The 22,740-nt window shown below is 44.6% G+C and overlaps 1 pseudogene; it reads right to left on the bottom strand.

The window, feature by feature from the left end:
* Positions 1-1,498: 1,498 nt before the first annotated feature.
* On the bottom strand, positions 1,499-15,019 carry LOC125997207 (BOLA class I histocompatibility antigen, alpha chain BL3-6-like; annotated as a pseudogene).
* Between the last annotated feature and the right edge of the window lie 7,721 nt (positions 15,020-22,740).

Below are 22,740 nucleotides of genomic sequence, written 5' to 3'. Positions count from 1 at the left end.
CAGGCAAGGCAGGCACCTTACCTCTAGCGCCACCGCCCGGCCCAAGAGGTTTTCTTTTTTTTTTTTTTTTTTTTTGGTTTTTGGGTCACACCTGGCAGTGCTCAGGGGTTATTCCTGGCTCCAGGCTCAGAAATTGCTCCTGGCAGGCACAGGGGACCATATGGGGCGCCGGGATTCGAACCGATGACCTCCTGCATGAAAGGCAAACGCCTTACCTCCATGCTATCTCTCCGGCCCCCAAGAGGTTTTCTTGATGCTGAGTTCAGACCCACTTCCTAATTCCACTGGCCACACCAGAGAAACAAATGGGACTCTCTAGCACAGGTATTTCTTGCTTTTTTTTTTTTTTCCAGAAGAAACATTTAAAAGTGGATGTAAGCCCTTCCCTTCTCTTCTGACTGACTCAATGCTGCTGAATCCCAGCACTGCTTTGAGCTTCTTGCAAATACTCAGGCCTCTCCCCTAGTCAGCACATGGGGCATGGAACAGAGGCATCTACTTGTAACGCTTAGATACAAGTAGGGTCTGGTCTCTTTTATTGCGACTAACTTGGGTCTGTAACCAGCCACTCACCTCCAACCATGCTATCAACTAGACTCCTTCACTCCAGACTCCCTAAGTCTTAAGAAACTGTCCGGGCGGGGCGGTGGCGCTAGAGGTAAGGTGCCTGCCTTGCCTGCGCTAGCCTTGGATGGACCACGGTTCGATCCCCCGGCGTCCCATATGGTCCCCCAAGCCAGGAGCGACTTCTGAGCGCATAGCCAGGAGTAACCCCTGAGCATCACCGGGAGTGGCCCAAAAACCAAAAAAAAAAAAAAAAATAGAAACTGTCCAAGTGACTCTTGTGCTCAACTCCATTTCAGGACTCCCTGTCATTGTGACTTCCACACAGTGGCATATCTGTGAGGCCTGTACTGTCTGATCAGATCCCCCACCCTGGGGGTTCAAGACTTGGTCTTCGTCTTTTCTCTCCGAGTCATCATTGTTGATTATATTTAAACTTCAGGGCTTAAATACAATTGAAGTCACCTCCCTAATCAGTTACTCCCGCTCAGCTCAGACATCCCACCTAAATCCAGATTTGTCTGTCCAGTTGACAACATCACCCATATTACTTTTGTTGTTGATGATTTGCAGCAACACATCAGTGCTCATGGTTTACTCCTGCTCTGCACTCAGAAATCACTCTGGGCTATTGAGGATCAAACCAAGGTCATCCATGTGCCGTGCCTGCTGTACTATTGCTCCAATCCCAAGGATGATAAGTTTTTCCTAGATTTCATTCTATGAGGTGTTACCTCCTACTGGGATCCACGCTCCAGGTCGGGAGAGTGGACCGGCGTGAACAGACCCAGTCAGGTCCCTTGGCAGAAAGAGAACCAGCAGTTCTTAAGTCACAGATGCTTCCCACGTCAGGGTCCCAGAGTCTTCCCTTTAGGGTTCTTGAGAGACTCATCAGAGCCCTAGGCACTGTTGCCGCTTGTAGCCTGAGTGTCCTCCTTTTTAGCCTGAGTGCTTCCTCTTGTATATCACAGCTCCCACTACTGTCACTGCTGACACGGCCATAAAGACAACCAGGCAAATCATGATGCCCTTGGAGAGGGTAGACTGAGGAAGGGGTTCCCATCTCAGGATGTCAGGCTCTGGCAGTCCCTGGTGCTGCACATGGCACGTGTATCTCTGCTCCTCTCCAGAAGGCACCAGCACAGCTGCCCACTACTGAAAGGTTCTGTCTCCGAAGGCCTGTCTTCACCAGCTCCTTGTCGTGGGTCAGTTCCTCCCCATCAGGGACATCTCCGCAGCAGCGTCTCATTCCCGTTCCGCAGGTATCGGAGGAGCCCCTCCACGCACAACCCCTCCCAGGTAGTTCCTGTAACGGTCCCACTTGCAACTGGTGAGCTGCGCCTTCGTGTCGGGCGCGGTCCAGGAGCGCAGGTCGTCGTTGAGCGCGAGGGAGTGGGCGCTGTCGTAGGCGTCTTGCCAGTAGCCGGGCAGGAGGTGCCCGTCCGGCCCCACGTCGCAGCCGGACATGTACTGGATGGTGTGAGAGCCGGCCTCGCTCTGGTTGTAGTAGCCGCGCAGGTGTTCAGGTTCGCTTGGGAAGTCTGCGCGGCGCCCAGGAGCTATTTCTGAGCAGATAGCCAGGAGTAAACCCCTGAACGCCGCCGGGTGTGGCCCGAAAACAAACAAAAACCAAAGAGCAACATAAATAGTGTTTATCCTACTTCAAGAATTATGCCTATTTTCATGAACGTTAAAAAGCAATCTCTTCAAATCCATAACTTTGCTAGGGATCTGGCAAAAATAATACAGAAATGCGGTGCTTGTTTTAAATTTTGCTAACCCCAATTCAATCCTCAACTCCACATTTGACCCCCTGAAGTCCATCCACATATGGTGCCCTGAACAATGCCAAGAGTGATACCCCCAGCAAAGAAGCAAGAGTATGTCCTGAGCCTATCTAGACACGTCAACCTCAAACAAACAACGAATTCCTAACGTGAAAATGAGTTGAATTATGCTCTTCAAAGTCAAATAGCTAAATGCGTTAGAAGACAACGTAGCTGGATGGTTCTGGAAATAAAATTTAAAAGAGTGCATGTCTATATGAGCTAGAGTGCTAGTACAGAGGACAGTCATTTGCTTTGCAATTGGCTGAACTAGGTTCCCTCAGACTTAAGGAGAGTAATGCATGAGAGAAGAAGCAAGAACCAACCAGGAGCAACAGTGAGGGTGGCCAAAACCACCATCACGCCACCATTACCACCAGCACCACCAATGACAACAACAACAATCCATTTTGCTTCTTTGAGTAGCACATCAATTCTCAAAGGACTTGGGAATTATATTCAACCCCATCTTAGATGAACAAAAAGTGATGACCATACTGACAACAGTATCAATGGCATCAAAGCTAAACTGAGTCCTGAGATAGAGATGAAGTTTACCTAATGTCTAAGGGTCCTAACCATCAGCAGAACTGCATTGTTGTCCACATCTTTACACCGAACTATGAGATAGTAAATGTTCTCAAGCAATGACGAAGGATCCCAAGGGTGCTCAATGAACAGAATGGCCTTGTAAGATGTTAACTCTTAGCTCACATCTTGGGACATATCCACCAATCTGATCATGGGACAGACCAAACATATGGTTTTCCATTGACACGGAAACATGAACCCTGGAAAAGGAAACAGTGTGACTGAAGAGCTCGGAGCACTCAACATGCGCAAGATGCTCCACCTCCAACTATGCACCTAGACATCCCTTTCCAGTGCACATGATACATTCATGAAGATACGTCAAAAAACAAGCTGGAGCACCATTCAAGGATCCATACATTTAGAAAAATAGAATTGATATAGAAGGATACCAGGTGGAAGAAATACATTTTCCCTAATGGCTGAGAAAGATGACTGAAGACCAAGTACCACTGTCCCACCACACACCACACACAGGATTAGGACAAAGTGGTTTCTTCCTGAAGGACAAAGCAATTGTCTGAAATTTGGTTGACCAGGAGCTAGATACTTCGACGAGGAAGTATCTTTTATTAGCATTTTGGTACCAGCTACAAAGAGAGAGTCAGCTATAAAATAACCATTCTCAAGTTAACACGTCTTTTTGATATAACATATAATATACTAAGTCGAACATATAAATTCTATATTATAGTGTACTTTAAAATGTTTTCTAACATGGGCTATAATAGTATAGAGAAAGTATTTGGTTTTACTGAACTATATATATGATAGAGAGGAGAGAGAGTTGAGGAAAGTCATTTAAATTTTCGGAAGTAATGTGATCACAGGATGGTACCAGTCTCCATGTCCAAAGGTGTCTGGCAAGGAGAAAGTGAAAACACAATAGTATCCTTGTACTAGAAAAGGTCTAGGACTCTGCTCAATTTATTTTTGATTAATTTATTAATATTCTATTATTATTAATTCATTATTATTAAATTAATAGTTAAATGACTAATTTATTTTAAAGGATTCCTTGGATTCCCTTCTTTTATCTGATTGCTAGTGCTAGGACTTGTAAAACTATGTTGAATAAGATTGGAGAAAGATGGGGCTGGAGAGATAGCATGGAGGTAAGGCGTTTGCCTTTCATGCAAGAAGTCATCGGTTCGAATCCCAGCGTCCCATATGGTCCCCGTGCCTGCCAGGAGCAATTTCTGAGCATGGAGCCAGGAGTAACCCCTGAGCACTGCCGGGTGTGACCCAAAAACCACAAAAAAAAAAAAAAAAAAAAAAGATTGGAGAAAGATTATAGAAAGACACTAGGCAGCCTTGCCTACATCCTGACCTTAGTAGAAATGATTTCAGTTTGTCGCCATTAAGGCCAATGTTGGCTTTTTTTATAGATAGCTGTTCTATCTTAAGAAAAGTTCCTTCCTGCCCTATTTGCTGAGTGTTTTCATCATGAATGGGTGTTGGATTTTGTCAAATGTCTTCTCTGCATCAATGGATATGATCCTGTGGTTTTTGTCTTTCTTTTTGTCGATGTTGTTGATTTTTCTATGTTGAACCATCCTTGCATCCCGGGGATAAAACCCCCAAGTACATAGTGTATAATCTTTTGGTGTATTGTTAGATTCAGTTTGCCAAGATTTTGTTGAGGTATTTTATGTTTATGCTCAGAATGTTTGATAGACTTCACCTGTAAACCATCTGAATAATTTTTAAAACTAAATATTCCTCCCTCCCTCCCTCCCTCCCTCCCTCCCTCCCTCCCTCCCTCCTCCTCCCTCCCTCCCTCCCTCCCTCCCTCCCTCCCTCCCTCCCTCCCTCCCTCCCTCCCTCCCTCCCTCCCTCCCTCCCTTCCTTCCTTCCTTCCTTCCTTCCTTCCTTCCTTCCTTCCTTCCTTCCTTCCTTCCTTCCTTCCTTCCTTCCATTTGGACCACACCCAGCAATGCTCAAGTTTACTTCTGGCAGTGCATAGGAGACCTATGAGATACTGATGATCAAACCCAGGTCAGCTGCAATGCAGGCAATGCGGGCAAGATCCCTACCCACTATACATCTCTCTTTCTCTCTCCTCAAATAAACCAGTCTTTTATTTAAGGATTTTTAATTGATTTATTTAAGCACCATGGCTACAAAATTGTTCATTGTTGATTTTCAGTCATACATACACACCTTCCTTCAATCAATGCATTCTTCCCATTACCAATTTACTCGCACCCCAACCCCCAACCCCGCCTTGCTCTAGGGTAGGCAATTTGTTTCTCTCTCTCTCTCTTTCCTTTTTTGGGGAGATACACCCAGTGACTCAGAGGTACTTCTGGCCATGTGCTCAGAAATCGCTCCTGGCTAGGGGGACCAGATGGGACGCTGGGGATTGAACCAGGTCCATTCTGGATCTACAGTGTGCAGTGCAAAAGCCCTACCACTGTGCTATCGTTCCAGCCCCTCTCTTTCCTTTTTTTGACACTGTGACTTGCACTATTGTTTGAGGGGTGCAATCTTTAATTTTTATTTAAACATCATGGTTTTACAAGATTGTTCATAATACCATTGTTTCTGGCACTCAATGTTCAACACTAATTCCACTTCTAGTGTAACATTTCCTTTACCATCGTCCCAATTTTACCCCACCTCACCATGTTAGTGGAGCCTAGGGCTCCAAAATGAGAATTTGGTAAGATGCAGGCCTCGAAGCAAATATTGATGCAGGAAATAACCCACACAGTGAAGAAGTACAAGAACAGTTACAGGAAATCCAGCACTCAAGTAAGGAATTCAACCACCCAAGCTTTCTGCTCCTAAGAAGGAACAGCTCAGTGTAAGAAGACTGAAGAATGCAGACACTGCTTTTATTGACAAGAACCAGGCCACATTCCAGGGTGGGAAATACCAAATAGGGAATAATCCAATATCCCATCACCAGACCACACCCTAGGGTGGATACGAATATTGACTAGGGTAGGACCACTTCACAAGCATAACCCCGTGTCAGGCACAAAATAATTTAATTTACATTGCTCATTATAATCAAATGGCTACAACTAAATGAAATTAATAAAAAATACGTTATTAAAATTAAAAAATGGGGGCCAGAGAAATAGCATGAAGGTAAGATGTTTGCCTTGCATGCAGAAGGACGATGACTCAAATCCTGGCATCCCATATGGTCCCCCAAGCCTGCCGGGAGCGATTTCTGAGTGTAGAGCCAGAAGTAGCCCCTGAGTGCTGCTGGGTGTGACCCAAAAACCAAAAAAAAAAAAAAAAAAAAAAAAAAAGAAAGAAAGAAAAAGAAAAAATTCGAAAACTGTTATGTCTCAGGGACAGAGATAGTGGTAGGGCATTTACCTTGCAAGAAGCTGACCTGAGACAGATCTGGGTTGGACTCCGGCACCCCATATGGTCCCCTGAGTCTGCCAGGAGCACAAAGCCAGGAGTAAATAAAAAACAAACAAAAACAAACAAAAATTATTATATCTCACAATAGGATCATTAAGTCCCAAATAAGCTACTTTTTTTGTTTTTGTCACTATTTGTCTTCTATCTGAAATTCCTTTCTGTAAGAGAAGGCGATGAACTGGAGGAGAACAGAACCTGGGTAGAGAGGTTAAGACTTTTTCTGAAAAGAGGATTTCCTCTCCCAGCCCTGACTAAACTCCCTAAAAAATCTTTAGGTGCTGGGGATATATGCCCAGCCCATCAAAATTAAGTGGAACTCAAGTACAGTTTACAACAAACATTATGAAGTTTGTGAGGTACATGATCTGTGCCATGAAGGCTCATCACAGACTCTATCAATCCTAGCCTTCTCTCTGGAGGTCATCACCTGTATGTTTATAAAATACAGATACATACTGTTGTTAGTCTGACAAGAACAGTGTGATTGCAAAACTTTTCCAGGGAGTTCAGCTTAAAAGGCAGAAAAAAATTTTCATCCAAACCTGCCAACTGGCTGAAAGACTTGGAGTAAATATCTGTATAAACATTTCTTCCGGCAGTATACCCAATTATATGAAAAGGGGGGTCTGGATATTTAATAGCTAAAAAAATTCCAATAAAGCATAGGGAAGAAAAAAAATTTTTTTTGGTTTTTGGGTCACACCCGGCATCTCTCAGGGATTACTCCTGGCTCTATACTCAGAAATCATTCTTGGCAGACTCGGGGAACCATATGGGATGCCAGAATTTGAACCACCATCCTTCTGCATGCCAGGCAAACACCTTACCTCCATGCTATCTCTCTGGCCCCAGGGAAGAAAATGTAAAGCTATGTAGAGACTTCATGGTCTCACCTCCAAATAACAGTGTGAACTGCACGGACTATTATAGAAGATATGATCAGATTAATTTCATAGCTAGGAAAGCAGCTCTTAATGCTTAATTATGGACTTATCCGCACCCAAAGAATAGGTCTATTAAGCCATAAAAGGAAACTTAACAGGCATTCTATTGGACAAAGAAAATGACTTTTTCCCTGCCCAACACAGTAGAAAATTATTTTTTTTAATTATGAGAACAATGATGCAAAGAGGACAAGGTAAAGTTACAGTGAAAGAACAATCGCCCATAAACAGAGTTTTCAGAAGAAATCCCCTTGCTGACGCCTAAATATTGAACTTACAGTCAAAAAAAATTAAAATAAGGCAGAACCCATGTACAATTACTTTATCCACAAGTCCCCAGATTGTAGTACATTATAACATTTCTTAGCAGTACACAAAGCAACATAAAGCCATGAGATTTATGTGACTCTTTAACTTTGAAGGCATAGTATTTTTATATATTCATGCACATATATATATATATTAGTTTAAGTTAACATCAAAAGTTTAAGAGGGTTTTTTTTTTAGGCTATTCAAAAGGGCACAGTAAAAACGGTGTTAGAGTGGCAAATATTGTTTGCATAGGCCCACCAAAATATGGGGGTCATAGAAAGGAATAGCCTTGGTCTAAATACAAGGAGACCCTACCCCTGAAGTTTCCTGGCATAAGACCAACTCTAGGCTCCAGGCAAACTAGTTTATTCAATCCAAGTCATTGTCTGTAGTGCCAATACCATTTTATTTTTCACGCAGTCCTATTGTTGGCATCAGGTTTCTGTATTTAAGATCCTGGAATCTGCACATCCTACACTGAAGTCCGGCTGGTATGGAGTATCCTCTAGTTTCACTTCACAATTAAGAGGCAATACAGCAAGCCCTGTCCAATAAGGAGGTCATTGTTCTTGTTAAGTCTTTTCAGTGTTAAGGGAAGTTTCTTTTGAGTAGATCGATGTCAGAGCAGCTGTAGTGTCTTCTCTGGTAGAGGATTGCCTCCAGGTGATATTATAGACAACCTTGGATGTTTTGTAGATGTCTTCTCTAGATCAGGGGTGAATGAAGAATACCCATTCTTCTGAAGCCTGTGCCAGGTCTTTATGTCAATGTTCAGGGTGTAAGGTCCCATTGCTCTACAAGATTTGTGTGTTCCCATCTCTATTAGATAAGAATTTATTGATATGTATAGTATTTTCCCGTTTTAGTGTGACTAAGCAAACAATAAATAGAGCCACGTGGTGTTATCAGAGTATATGGGGGCATAAAAACACGTCCAACAATACCACCCATGACTTGGTTCAAACATAAGCATTTAACTGAGGGATTCTTTCACACCAAATTCCATATTGAGAAGTTCACAAAGAGCAGGTTAAAAAAGGGGGGGGGGGAATCATCACTGTATAAGAAAATATTCAGCAAAAGTTATAGCCGTCAAAGAAAATGAAATGTTGAAAAGACATATGTGTCCTTTTTATGCCTTTTGGAATAGTTGGGTGGGTGTTAACTCCAGGGCACCACTTTGGTCTGTGACTTAGGACTCTACAGTACTTAAGTTAGAAAGGGTAAATGAGGAGTAATGATGATAGGGGTTAAGGAAGTTAAAGAGAAAAATGATCTTTTGTAGGGGTGTGCAAAAGGGCAGAGTACAAAATGGACATTCTGCATACATAAAAACATAATTCAATGATAGTGAGTACTATTAATGGATCTTCTGCCCCCGCACAATTTTGAAAATATAGACTGAAAAGAGATTACCAGTGAAGCTGGGAGGCCAGAAATTCAGAGCCCTACCCAGACCCTCCCTAAGGTGCTGAATGGATAATGGGGGAAAGCCTAGGGTAACTTCAAGCTCCGCCAAGGGACCCAACTCACCGGCTTGCCCAGGCATGTGGCCCGGGGAAGCCCTGGAGATCTGGAGCAAGGCGGCAGAGGGGTGCCGGGGTTACCCAAGTCCCGCACCCCCCCCCCAGGCCTGGTTAAGAAGGCCTCTGGCATGGCGGAGACCTGCAGAACCCCCATGCTGCTAGGCTCCCGGCTCCTTTTTTTTTTTTTTTTAACATAAATTAACCCATTTATTCTAGGCCAACAATGTTTCAGACAGGAGATCTACTGGTCTTTCACCATCTTCCGGAGGGAGGCACCGTAATGTGTCCCATATTTACCCACGATCCCCACCTCCTTCGTGCGCTTGGCCATCTTCCCACAGTAGAAAATTCTTTAAGGATTATATGAAGTTTCCCACGGAGGCAGCAATGCTTTAACAGTGAAACTATCCTTAATGAGGAAGAACAGAACAGAAAAAATATGAGCATGCACTCAGTTGGATTTTACTTGCTAAATATAAACCTATTCCAAATCCTCTGTCTCCTCTTCTGACTAGTGAGGAACTGATCCAGTAGCGGACTGGCAGCCTGGACTTATGAAAATGCCTCACTACCCAGGATTCAAGTATTTATGAGTTCTTATCAATCTTTTCTGAGTATTTATGAGTTCTTATCAACCTTTTCTGGAGTGTAGATGCAGTACCCACCCATGCTGAGAAGGCCAGAGAAGTCTCTAAAGAGTTACTTAAGGAGGGGCTGGAGAGATAGTCCAGTGGGAAGGGATGCCAGAGATTGAAGTTGGTTTATCCGGGTTCAATTCTTGACATCCCATATGGTGCGCTGAGGCTGTCAAGAGTGATCCCTGGGTCCAGAGCTAGGAAAAAAGCCTTGAACACTGCTGGGTGTGTGGTTCAAAATTTAAAAAGTCAAAAACAAAAACTTTTAAAAATAGTTATGTCTCAACCAAAGGGAAAATTAATCCCCACGAAAATTTGGCCTGGAAGTTAGGTCTTACTAAAAACCTAGAAAATTGAATCCCCTTCAAATTAACTACTGCCTAAAGGAGAGGAACCTACTAATTTATACTAGCACTTCTAATGCTGTAAAGCTTAATAGAATTTATTTTATTTTATTTTATTTTATTTTTTTGTTTTTGGGTCACAGCCGGCAGTGCTCAGGGGATACTCCTGGCAGGCTCAGGGGACCATATGGGATGCCGGGATTTGAACCAGTATCCTTCTTCATCTAAGGCAAACGCCTTTCCGCTGTGCTATCTCTCCGGCCCCAGAATTTCTATTTGGATCCATGTCTCCAGGATAAAAATCAGTTCCACCTACCTTCAGTGACCAGATTCTTAACACAATAAATCAAACTCCTGCTGTGAACCTAGTGAGAACTTAAAACTTATTTGTTTATTTATTTACTTATTTAAAGAAATCAAGCATTAGATGTAAATTAAGTATATCTTGGCGTGAGGGAGTGAGGGGTAAGGCAATACTCTGGGCTCACTCCTAGTAGTGCTCAGTGCTGGAGATCAAACTGGAGTTGGTCAAATGCAAGTGAAACACTCTAACCCTTATATTATCTCTCTGTCCCACCATATCTATTTTAAACTAAGCATGTCTTTTTTGCAGGTGACCCTAAGAATTTTGTTTGTAGTAGACTCACTAGAATGCAATCTTCAGTACTCTTTCTTAGGGAGCCAAAACTCATTCGGGACCATTGTCTTGATTTTTGTTTGTTTGTTTGTTTGTTTGTTTGTTGAGGGAGGGCTTCTTAGGACATACTCCTGGTCCTGTGCTCAGGGATCACTCCTGGCAACGCTCAGTTGTGTGACCACAAATCCTATTCCCGAGCTTCTTTTCCTAGCTCTAAAGCAGAAATGCTCCAACCCTGAAAGCAGAACCACTTTTTGACAGTCTGAGATGAGCTGGGCCCCCATTTCCCTTCCTAGCTTAAAGAAAGCCTGGGTCTTCTTGAACCCCTTTGGTGTCTTTCTTCTGGACAATGAGTCCGTGTTGGTCAAGAACTTTCCTCCACTTCAGATACCCTGACTAGAGAGGACTCAGTCAGTCAAAGAAGGATGGTACAAACCAATGGAACAGTAAGTACATGAGGAAAGCAGCTGAGGTCAGGGGGCACATAGAGAGAGGTGTTGAGGCACTTACCTTCTGTGTGGCAATGGAAATTCACTCCTGGCACCACATATGGTCTCCTGAATACCATTAGGATTGATTCCTGAGCACTTCTGATAAATAACCCCCCCAAAATTATATGTATAGAAAAGATGTTTCATATATTAAACTTTTTGGACCATCCTTTTGGGCTAAACCTGGTAATGCTCAGGGGACTAGATGGGTCAGCCTTGTGTAAAACAAGTGCCCTACCAGCTGTACTAACACTCGAGTCCCTAAGTATATTTAAAATATATGTTTTAATTATTAAAATATATATAATATAAATATAAAATATTCAGTGCATAGCTCCTGGAAAACTACTTTAGCAGTACTCACAAAGCCTATATTCCTGCAGAGCCCTGTGGATCTCGGTTTTTGTTGTTGTTGATATGTGCGTGTGTGTGTGTGTGTGTGTGTGTGTGTGTGTGTGTGTGTGTGTGTGTGTGTGTGATGAGCAGCATATGGGGTCATTTCTGGCCCGAACAATGAACTGGCACAGGTGACAGTGTGAACACCTGAGGAAGTAACACCTGAAGATAAGTCCAAAGCACTTGGGAGGCCAAGGAACAACTGCCCACCTGCATCTGTCCAGGCCACAAGAAGGGTATGGGGGAATCAGGTATAAAAGGACTGACACTGTCTCACTTGGTGCTGCGGATGGCACCAACCCCACAGGGCTCAGGATGAAGACAATGCCACAACTTTCCTCCTGGGCTGTGTTAGATGGGAGTGGGGCCTGGGATTCACAAGCCATGTTTCCCACCCAGGCAGTATGTTCTGAGATTTTACTGTGACCCAGTAACAGACAGGAACAATCCCAGAAGGAACATTCGCCCACACGTGCTCTAGGGCTAGGCATCTGCTGAGCACCGTGGCACGTCCCACACATGAACTACATGGATCCTGAGGACACTTGGCTCATCTGTGGAAAGTAGGAATTTGGGGGAAATCTCTCTCCTCAGCACTTCCGTGGATCACAGTTGTTGGCCTGTGCCAGCTTTCCATATCTGCTCTCTTGAGCAATGGCCCGTGTACCCTACAGGACAAGAAACACCACTGTGCCCCAAATAAAAGGGAAAATCAAACAAATTAAAGAAGCTCTGCTCATTTCGGTCCACAGACATACAGTGAGCTTTGCACCTGGCTGGCCTGGACCAGCACGTGGGGTCCCTGGGACCCCACCTCGGACTCCATCCCAGCTCAGGGCATTCAGAAGGCCACTGGCTATGAGGTCGAGGATTAACTCAGATTAACTTGGAGGTGCACCCTCCACCCTGCATTTGGCAGGACTCCACAATCCCAGAGGCTGAAGGGGCAGGTGGGCACTGAGTCCTGAGGCTACCCCAAGGGCACATGGCACACCCTACACAGACTTCAACCAGGGCAACCTAAAACCACCCACCATTCTTATACGGTAGCATCCAAAGAGCCTTTGCTCCCTCAACCCTCAAGTGCTCTTATGTCCTCTCGTCCTCTTGCCCTCTGTTGCATTTCGCCTTAGAATGGGGCTTGGATGGAGAAGGATGGAGGCCTTTATTCTTAGGCCATGGCCACATGGCTTCATCCCCCATCAACCGGTGGGTCTGGGGTCCAGGAAAGCGATGAGTATTGAACTCACTCACAGGCAGGCTTCAGGAAGCATCAACTTTATTTATGCCCTATCCACCACATGTGTGGCCTATATCATAACCTTTTAAGCATTCAGCCATTCTTAGCTAGCCCTGCATCTTAACTCCTCTCAGCCATCTTCCCTTTGACCTCCATGCTGGCACAAGACCAAAAGAGAGCCTAATCCCCTCTGGTCAAAACCTTACCTACCTTTTCCAAGACCCCTCCCAGGAAATGGGCGGGGTCTTGCAGGTAAGGTCAAGTTACCTAGGAAGAATGGGTGGGGGATGAGTCTTCATCTCCCCCTTCTCTGAAATATAAAAGAACCTTTTGTAATCCTGACTCCACCTTTAGCCAAAGGCGGGTTAATATTTTCATGCAACAACGTAATAAAGTGAAAATTAACATATCAGCCCTTTTCAAAAATATAATATTTCTGCAAAATATACTATACACCTGTAACTTAATATTTTCTTAATGCTTTTCTACCAAGCACTATTCCAGAACTTCCATGTTCCTATACTTTTAAACTATATTGGGGGAACTTTCTGTTCCTATTAACCTTCCCTACACACAAGTACTACAACATAAATACATAACATACATTTAAAAACAGGCTAAGTACATTAAAATACACACAGTAAAACATTTTGCAATTGAAAATATTAACTATGGAAAACAAAACACATTTAAATTATAAAGAAAATGACAATCAAGATAAAGATGCAGGCGGTTAGAAATCAGATCTTTAAATGGGCTAAACTGTTATTACTCCTTTTTTTTATTTTTTACACTACTACCTAATTTTTTCCCATTACCAACACCAATTGTGAAATTCCTTCACCTAAAACCAAATGTCCAGATGATTAATTTGTCCCACGCTGTTCTCACCACATGGTTTACTTTCATAGTCTCAGGCCCCGCAGATGGTTTGCTCGAGCTGTAGTTGACCGTGTGGTCCCAGGTCCTGCAGCCGGTCTGCTTGTGCTGTTTCACCTTTTTGATTTGTAGGGCGGATCCCAGGCTTGCCGCTTTGGGTCGGATTAGGCACTTTTCGCCGCTTTTCTGCCACAGGGTTGGAGTTCTTGGCTGCTTACAGCTGCCTTTTTTTCCTTCGGGCGGCACTTTGCAAGCAGGTTCCACTGCCAGAGCCGCTGGGGCTTTTCAGCCACAGCTTTTTTGCAGGGGGCTTTTGGATGTTCAGAGTTCTAAAAGTCCAGTCGAAATTTTCAAAGTCGAAATCCAAATTCAAGCCGAAGGTTGTTCTTAGAAAATCAGTCCACTTTCAATACAGTCTTTTTTTCTCCTCCGTTTCCAATCTAGGCTTTTAATCAGTCTTTGAGGAGGCCGAGGTTTTAGGAAAAAGGATTTTCAGCAACAAAGTTTCAGTCCTGAGTCTTGGATGGGAGTGATACAATTTTTCAACTCCCCTGTTTTACTGATATTTTTGCCCCTAGAAGGGGTTGCGGCCATCTTTGAACATGGCTTCACATGGCCAAACACTTTGGGCTGACTCCATCTGAAAAGAGCCAAAATCAAACAGAAGAGCAGAAATCTCACCATATTCGCTGTTTTCTTGGGTCCGGGTTTCAGGTCAGAGTTCAGAGTGCCAGATGTTGCATTAAATAATTAATGATGTCCCTGTTCGGGCGCCAGATGTAGAATTAAATAATTAACGATGGAGCTGATGTTGCATTTCGCCCTTAGAATGGGCTTGGATGGAGAAGGATGGAGGCCTTTATTCTTAGGCCATGGCCACATGGCTTCATCCCCCATCAACCAGCGGGTCTTGGGTCCAGGAAAGCGACGAGTATTGAACTCACTCACAGGCAGGCTTCAGGAAGCATCAACTTTATTCATGCCCTATCCATCACATGTGTGGCCTATATCATAACCTTTTAAGCATTCAGCCATTCTTAGCTAGCCCTGCATCTTAACTCTTGTCAGCCATCTTCCCTTTGACCTCCATGCTGGCAAAAGACCAAAAAAGCTCTCATCCCCTCTGATCAAAACCTTATCTACCTTTTCCAAGACCCCTCCCAGGAAATGGGCGGGGTCTTGTAGGTAAGGTCAAGTTACCTAGAAAGAATGGGTGGGAGATGAGGCTTCACCCTCACATCTTCCATCCTCGTGACCTCATGTCCCATGTCACATATCATCAACATTACATCCTATGCCATCACATCACATGTCATCATGCTCTCACATCTACATCATCATGTCCTCACAGCCTACATCCTTGCGTTTTCCCACGCTCACATTCTATGCCATCATGGCCTGTGTTATTAGGGCCTCACTCCCTCACAACCTATGTCACATGTCAGCACGTCCTTACGTCTTAATCTAAGAACCAAGATTCCCCCCCCCCAAGTCCATGATAAGGAACTCTAGACCTTAGTAAAGTGTACTTTTCCACTCCTAGTGTTAGAAACTACAAAAATCGAGGTGAGTCAATCAGTAAATTTTTGGAAGTTGCTTTATTCAGGCAAGCCTCGGTTCGAGCACAAAAAGCTTTCTCGAACCCAAGCTCAGAGGAGAGGAGGTTTTTATACTTTTCAGATCATCCCATTACCTCTTAGGTCAGTTACACAAAATTACAAAAGGTGATATTTCAAACATTCCACAGGTCTACATAAACATAAATTTTACCTCACACCATGCAATCCCCTTCCCTGGCGCCTCTTATCTCAGCTTACATTCCGGTGGTCTGTTTGTTTCTCCTTGAGAATGTCTTAATCCACCAGGATGGGGGTCTTTGGGAGAAGTCTGGCCCGTCAGGGTCTCGAAGCTATTTTATAGCCTTGAGCCAGCAAACAAGACAGAGCTAAAAGCAACATCAATCTTTACCTGACTATTTCCTATTTTTCACAAGCACATACATCTGTCTCTTATCTTTTTGGGCCAGTCTGTAGCTCACGGGTATCAGTGAATTGTTTTACTGCCTAGCTGCTGGGCTCATCAGGGGCAGAGGGTCCTGGAAACCTGGGAATAGCAGAACAGTGAATTTAGAAATCAGAAGCTAACAGCATGGCTAAATCTAATAAAACTATGAGATTACCTATAGAAGTTTTCTTATTTTCCTTCACTAGATGAAGGCAAAGAAAGAGTTAACTCAGAAATAAAACCAAAGTTGGTGCCCTCCAGGGTTAAGGAACTAGGGGTTGAGCGAACTAGGAAAAGGCTCCCTTAACAACCAAAGGTTTGAATCAGAGTAACCCTTGAAAGCCAGGATATGAATCAGAGGACTTTGTAGCATAGTATTCCCCCTGACAACCAGGAATCTTCCTTGACAACCAAGGTTTGAATCAGAGATCTCCCCAACAACCAGGATTCGAATTATAGTATCCCTAGACAACCAAGGTTGAGCCAGAAAAATCATTGATTAAGTAAGACATCTATACAATGAAATGATTGTACTGTTTGTTACTGCTGGTGATTTCTATATAAAGGGCTTGAAGATTTGACCCAGGGTCCTTGCCAAGACTCCCCCTAGTGGAATGAGGCTGGGACCTTGGTTGACCAAATAAACTTCCTTTTACACCTTGCATTATTGGAGGTGATCTTTGACTCGCAGCACTAGGTGTCCACTTGAACCTCAACACTAAGTCATCACATCCTGATTGTTATCCCTTCCCAAGGCTAAATGCTAATCTTATCTGATGGTCAGACCAGCCCACATCTGGGAGGTGTCTATGGAAGGTAACAAAGGGGTTGTTGCCTTAGGGGTGTAAGAGAGATTCAGCAGGGGCCGGGCGGTGGCGCTAAAGGTAAGGTGCCTGCCTTGCCTGCGCTATCCTTGGACGGACCGCGGTTCGATCCCCCGGTGTCCCATATGGTCCCCCAAGCCAGGAGCAACTTCTGAGCGCATAGCCAGGAATAACCCCTGAGCGTTACCGGGTGTGGCCCAAAAACCAAAAAAAAAAAAAAAAAAAAAAAAAAAGAGAGATTCAGCAGGAGAAGTCTCAGGAGGAAGCAGAATAGAGATGTGATAGAGAGAGGATAGATGCAGGGCAGCTGAAGAAAGCTGCTTAAAAGGTTAGCTTAGAAGCCATGTAAGATATGCACATGGTGGTTAGAGCCTTATAATAAAGCTGCTTGTCTCCTGAAATCTACTGACTAGCCTTGGGTCATTTCTTCCGGTTACCCTGAACCCTCAGACCCACCAAGCCAATGAAACTGCAGGTGCCTGGCCTGGCCGAGAAAGGCCTCACTATCCATCCATGGCCATCCACCACCATCTAGGACTCTTACTAATTTAATGAATTCTACACTGACTTCCTACACCCTGACATCCTCGAACCCTCACATCATACATTATCACGGCCGTATGCCTTCACATCCTCATGCCCTCATGTTCTCATGTCTCCAGACCCTCACGTCTGTGGTGCTAGGGGCCTCAAGACTGTTCCTGGTAGGGCCAGACCAATAGAATTTGCCTTGTACGTGGCCAATACAGGACAGACTCCAGTTCGATTCCAGGCATCTAATATGGTCCCCGAAACCTGCCAGCAGCAACTTATGAGCGCAGAGTTAGGAGTAACCCCTGAGTGCCACCGGCTGTGACCCCCCCCCAAAAAAAAAACCAAAAAAGAAAAAGTGTTACTGGTGCTGCCCTTGGGGGCACACGGTGCCAGGAATCGAGTCATGCAGCTGCGTGCAAGGTAACTTTTGCACAGTTCCATCTGCCGAACTTCCTCAATCTGTTGAAGCTGGGTTTGATGTTTTGTAGGCAGCCCACATACCTGTGTACCGGGCATTGAGCCTCCTGGTACCCTGGTCCCTGGCATGGGTGTAGCCTGGGCATCCCAGGAGAAGCTCACATGTGGGGAAAACCTGCTTAGGTCTCTGTGAACCAGCTAATTTCTGCTTTTGTGTTGCCTCGACAACAAACTCAAGGAGAACCCATGCTTGCTTCTAGAGGTCTGTGAGCTCACAAGTACAGTCAGTCTGCCCAAAACCATAAGAGGGATTTTTCTGTAATAGCCTATAGTGACATTTCCCCTGAGTCATCTGGTGTGGATACTCAGGCCTCCAAATATCCTGACCAGAATGTGAGGTACAGAGGTTTTGTGGGGAGCAGTGCAGTGCAGGCCTGGGTACAGGAGCTCTCTCTCTGCTCAGTACTTTGACCCTTGCCTGATTAGAGAAACAATTGCTGTTTCCTATTGTATGTCCTGGAAGCACATTATTTGGGGGCATCATTGAGCTGGTTTTCCAGAGCACCTGCCCTGTTCAGAGTATTCACTGTGTGTGTGTGTGTGTGTGTGTGTGTGTGTGTGTGTGTTGGGGGGGACCCACGTCCAGTGGTGCTCAGGGGTCTGCAGTCAGAAATCTCTCCTGGCTAGCTCAGGGACCATAAGGGATGCTGAAATCGAACACAGGTGCTGGGCGGGCAAGGCAAACTTTTTTTTTTTTTTTTGGTTTTTTGGGCCACACCCGGTGACGCTCAGGGGTTACTCCTGGCTATGCACTCAGAAGTCACTCCTGGCTTGGGGGACCATATGGGATGCCGGGGATCGAACCGCGGTCTATCCTAGGCTAGCGCAGGCAAGGCAGGCACCTTACCTCTAGCGCCACCGCCTGGCCCCGGGCAAGGCAAACTTACCCTTTCTTTCTTTCTTTCTTTCTTTCTTTCTTTCTTTCTTTCTTTCTTTCTTTCTTTCTTTCTTGCTTTCTTTCCTTTGTTCTTTCTTTCTTTCTTTCTTTCTTTCTTTCTTTCTTTCTTTTTTTTTTTTTTGGTTTTTGGGCCACACCCTGTGACGCTCAGGGGTTACTCCTGCCTATGCACTCAGAAGTTGCTCCTGGCTTAGGGGACCATATGGGATGCCAGGGGATCAAATCGCAATCCGTCCTAGGCTAGCGCTGGCAAGGCAGACACCTTACCTCTAGCGCCACCGTGCTGCCCCTACCCTCGCTTTCTTGATGTGACTTCTTTCCCCATCAGTGGTCCTTTGACTGGCTCCCTAGTTCGATCCATTTTTCCTCACTGCCTATCATTTGTTCCAGCTATATAAGTATATAGCTCCAGCTAAGAATACCTGGATGTGGTGTGCTCTGGGCTCCTGAGGTTCTCACCTTTTCTGCAGATCCTTTGTTATGTACTACTGGTGTTGCTTGGTCATTGGGGTGTTTCAGCTGCTCCCCATCTCACTGTAGCTAAGGTATGCCTGCATAATGGGGAGTAGGTCTCTGCCTATTCTCCACACTTATTTCCTTGAGAAAAACTGCAGGATTTGGGTCAATGTTGAAGGCGTGATGTATCACTGTCACTGTCTAAAGCAGGGGTCTCAAACTCGCGGCCCGCAGGCCATTTGCGACCCTCCGTACAACATTTTGTGGCCCGCGGCCGGCCTTCAAATATCGCAGTATTCACGATTATTCGCTTACCGAATAATTGCAATAAAAATCGCATTAGTAAGAAAAAATCTCATAAACATTCTCATACCCCGAGCAGTTCCATTCGGGGTATGCAAATGTTTAATGCGATTTTTTGCGATTTTTTTTCTTACTAATGTGATTTTTTATTGCGAATATTCGGTAAGTGAATAATCGCGAATACTTTGCACCTAGTGCAGATGTCATTTCGGCTGCTCCTGCCCGCTGTCCCTTGCATTATCGGAGGCCTAAGGGAGAGAAGGGAGAAAAATTTATTACAGAATTAGATTTTGTCATACCTTCATCATGACTTCATCAAAGCCTGCAGTGAAGAGAAAGATTGATGACAAGCACAGACAATTTCAGGAAAAGTGGGAAACGCAGTATTTCTTTGTTGAGCACAGAGGCATCCCCACAGGTCTTATTTGTTCAGAGAAAGTTGCAGTGCACAATAAATACAATTTGAAACGCCATTATTCAACTAAACATGCTGAGGAATGTGCAAAATATCAAGGAAATGAGAGAGCCAAGCGGGTTGCCAGTCTTAAAGCATGTCTAATGAGGAAACAAGATTTCTTCAAGAAAGCAACCAAAGAGAATGTTGCATCTGTCGAAGCTAGTTACATGGTTAGTGAGATGATTGCTAAGGCAGGGAAACCATTCACAGAAGGAGAGTTTGTTAAAAAAATTGCATGTTACAGGCTGCAAGTATTATCTGTCCAGGGAAGAAAGGTCAGTTTAGCAAAATCAACCTTTCTGCCAACACTGTGGCAGAGCACATTTCTGACACATCAAGTGACATTTATCATCAACTGTGTGAGAAAGCCAAATATTTTTATGCATACTCAGTTGTTCTTGACGAGGGCACAGATATAACAGACACTGCACAGCTAATAATTTATGTCCGTGGTGTTGATTGCAATTTTGAATTGACAGAGGAGCTGCTCACAATAATTCCAATGCATGGCCAGACCACTGCTAATGAGATATTTCGGCATCTGTGTGATGCCATTGAGAATGCAGGTTTGCCATGGAAGAAGTTTGTTGGAATAATAACCGATGGAGCGCCATCAATGACAGGGAGGAAAAATGGACTGGTGGCACTTGTTCAAAAAAAAAAACTTGAAGAGGAGGGTGTAGAGAAGGCCATTGTTCTTCACTGCATTATCCATCAGCAGGCCCTTTCCAGTAAATCCCTGCCGTGTGATGTTGCATTAAATAATTAATTAGCAATGGTGGTGGATGGAGATGGATGGATGGAGGGATTTTTCTCTGCCATCCCAGGCCACGTGGCTCCGCAATCCCCATTCAGCTGGCGGGTCCCAGGTTTAGGTGATCAGCGGAATCAGACTCATCCAGAGACAAGCATCAGGAAGCATCAGCTTTATTCATACCCTATCCACCACATGTGTGGCCTCTATCATAACCTTAGCTAGCCCTGCATCTTAACTCCTGTCAGCCATCTTCCCTTTGACCTCCATGCTGGTCAAAGACCAAAAAGGGAGATCCTAATCCCCTGGGTCAAAGGCCTTATCTACCTTTTCCAAGACCCCTCCCAGGAATGGGCGGGGTCCTGCAGGTAAGGTCAAGTTACCTAGGGAGAATGGAAGGATGAGGCTTCAGTGTGACAATGTGATATCTGTTTTGTGAAATGCATCAACCAAATCAGATCCAGGGGCTTAAAGCACAGGAGGTTCCATGCTTTTTTAGAGGAAATGGGGTCAGAATATGGAGATGTGCTCTATTTCACCGAGGTACATTGGTTCAGCAGGGGAAATGTCCTGAAAAGATTTTTTTGAGTTGAAAGAAGTGAAAGCCTTCATGGAGAAGATGGGAATGCTGTTTCTGAATTGAGTGATCACAAATGGCTCATGGACTTAGCTTTTCTTGTTTTTTGTTTGTTTGTTTGTTTGGTTTAGTTTTTGGGCCACACCCGTTTGATGCTCAGGGATTACTCCTGGCTAAGCACTCAGAAATTGCCCCTGGTGGGCCCGGAGAGATAGCACAGCGGTGTTTGCCTTGCAAGCAGCCGATTCAGGACCAAAGGTGGTTGGTTCAAATCCCGGTGTCCCATATGGTCCCCCGTGCCTGCCAGGAGCTATTTCTGAGCAGACAGCCAGGAGTAAACCCTGAGCAACGCCGGGTGTGGCCCAAAAAAACAAAAAAAAAAAAAAAAAAAAAGAAAAAGAAATCGCCCTGGGGGGGACCATATGGGATGCTGGGGAATCGAACTGCGGTCCTTCCTTGGCTAGCGCTTGCAAGGCAGACACCTTACCTCTAGCACCACCTCACTGGCCTCAGCTTTTCTTGTTGACATCACACATAAGTTGAATGTACTAAACAAATGTTACAAGGCCCAGGGCAGCTTATCAGTGCTGCCTATGACAACGTGAGAGCATTCTCCACAAAACTTGTGTTATGGAAATCCCAGCTCTCTCAGACAAACCTTTGCCATTTCCCAGCATGCAAGGAACTTGTGGATGCAGGCATACCATTCAGTGGTGAGAAATATGCTGATGCTATTTGTAAGCTAGAAAAGGAATTTGATTACAGATTTGCAGACTTTAAAAAGCATAGAGCCACTTTCCAAATTTTTGTGGACCCCTTTTCCTTTGATGTGCAAGATGCCCCTCCTGTGCTTTAAATGGAGCTCATTGACCTGCAATGCAACTCTGATCTCAAGGCCAAGTTCAGTGAGATTAGTGGAAAAGCAGACACACATGGACAGTGTTTTAGAGAATTGCCCCTCTGCTTCCCTGAGCTTTCCCGAATTCAAGCACACCATGTGCCTTTTTGGGAGCACATATTTGTGTGAAAAGTTATTCTCCACATTGAACTTCAATAAGTCAAAGTACAGGTCTAGACTTAATGATGATCATCTTCAAGCCATACTGAGGGTCTCAACTGCTTCCTCTCTAAAGCCAAATGTGGTCAGATTTGTGAGAAGAAGCGCTGTCAAGTCTCTGGCAGCAAGGAATAGGCAAAAGATGCCATGTTCAGAAGAACTGTTCATGATCTTCACTCAATGTTCTATTCATGTTCAGAAGAAATAATTAAAACTGTTAATAATGACGTTTGAGGACTTTTTTTTTTTTTTTTTTTTTTTGTGAAATCCCTTATGTGGCCCTGCCTCACCTCGACTTTGCCTCCTGCAGCCCCCATGGTAAATTGAGTTTGAGACCCCTGGTCTAAAGGAAGCATGTTATCAGAAGGCCTGCGGAGGGCCTCCCCCAGTATGGCTGTCCAGGCCTCAAGAGACGTCACTTCCCTCATGGTGATGGTGATATTTCTCAAGCTTTGTTACAAACATTTATTTGACCTAAATATGAATCTCGGGCCAGAGAGATAGCATGGGGCGGGACATTTACCTTGCATGTAGAAGGGTGGGGTTTGAACCCCAGCATCCCATATGGTCCCCCAAGCCTGCCAGGAGTGATTTGGCATTTGGGGCATCATTGAGCTGGGGGGGGGG

This window comes from Suncus etruscus, chromosome 19, assembly GCF_024139225.1.
Source record: "Suncus etruscus isolate mSunEtr1 chromosome 19, mSunEtr1.pri.cur, whole genome shotgun sequence".
Taxonomy (NCBI): Eukaryota; Metazoa; Chordata; class Mammalia; order Eulipotyphla; family Soricidae; genus Suncus; species Suncus etruscus.
The sequence above is the reverse complement of the archived record's forward strand: the minus strand, read 5'-3'. Positions and strand labels throughout refer to the sequence as shown.